Raw genomic sequence first — 1,506 nt, 5'->3', positions numbered from 1 at the left:
AAGTCCCCACCAGAATAGAAAAACAGGTACACACATACACACACACACACACAGATCTATAAATGAGGGGGAAATGGGTCAAATATGCATTGCTAGTGTTCTTCGGATTTGTTAAAGTAAATTATATATATATATATATGTATGTGTGTGTGTGTGTGTGTGTAAGTAAATAAAATGTGAGTTAGAGAGCTGAACTTACCGCCCTCCTGTGGTGAATGGTGTGAGTTACAAAACTGCGGCTATAACCAAAGACTCAAAGCAGAAAAAAAGCTGATTTAAATTATTGCAGTAAAACAAATCATCTCTTTTGTTTAGTAGAAATATTTTATACACAATATTCGAATTTGCAATATATTTTCAATTCTCTCTTTCTTTCTTTTTCTCTCTCTCGCTCTCTCTCTCTCTCTCTCTCTCTCTCTCTATTTTTAATATTTCTACATCAATAACTCGAGCCAGGGCAAATAAATGATTGATTATCCTGTGCAGCACAAAACATTTCTTTTTATCTTTTGCAATAACATATTTTGAGGACTGTAAACTGAGGAAAAAATGACAAAATCTATACTTGTTAAGAATGTTGCTTTCTATCTTCTGGTTTGTTAAATTAAATATTTAATAATAATAATATAAATAATTTCTTATATATAAATACATTTTAAGTTTGAAGCTGTTTTAAATTGAAAGAAATTTTAAAAGCTCAAAGTTTGAATGTAGGTAATATTCAGGTAATATTTTCAGAAGTCTCAGGACCATTAAAATGTTTGTCAAATCATTGCATTCCGTCCGAATGTATTTGCATACCTCCATGCAGCCAGCCAATAGCGAGAGATTAGGGCGTGGCTACTGCAGCAGGCTGATCCAGAGGGTGTTTCTCCGGTGTGTAAGTGCAAGCCGAAATCCGAAGACTTGCAACACAGAGACAGAAACCGGGGTAAAACAAAGGTAAACACTGGCAGTGTTTTTTCAAGATGGAGGAATTTGATGTAGTGTTTGGGCTTCAGTCCATAAGGCGAACTTGCAGTGTTTCTTGTCGACAGGTGAGGTAAACTTCAAGTTAAAGGGGTCATATGATGCTATTTTAAAGATCATTATTTTGTGTATTTGGTGTAACAGAATATGTTGACATGCTTTAATGTTCAAAAAACACATTATTTTTCAAATACTGTACATTATTGTAGGTCCTCTATGCCCCGCCTCTCTCAAACGCGTCGTTTTCAACAAAGCCCCCTCCTTTGACAAGCGCAGTCTGCTCTGATTGGCCAGCTGACCCAGTGCATTGTGATTGGCCGAACACCACAAGCACGGAGAAGGGTATAACTGCAGCCTGGAGATCTTTCCCCTGCGCTGCGCTGCGCTGTGCTGGGACGGCTCGCGGGAGAGCTCGTGGGTGATTCGCGTTTATATCATGAAGCAGAGGTTCAAACTCCAGTCCAAACACCACTGGCCAAGAGCTTTGGGCTCTGCTCTCACGGAGAATATTTATTTATATAGCATATTTTATTTTAG

The sequence above is a fragment of the Sinocyclocheilus rhinocerous genome, unplaced genomic scaffold, assembly GCF_001515625.1.
Source record: "Sinocyclocheilus rhinocerous isolate Xijiao unplaced genomic scaffold, SAMN03320098_v1.1 scaffold1708, whole genome shotgun sequence".
In the NCBI taxonomy this organism is placed as follows: Eukaryota; Metazoa; Chordata; class Actinopteri; order Cypriniformes; family Cyprinidae; genus Sinocyclocheilus; species Sinocyclocheilus rhinocerous.
The sequence above is the reverse complement of the archived record's forward strand: the minus strand, read 5'-3'. Positions refer to the sequence as shown.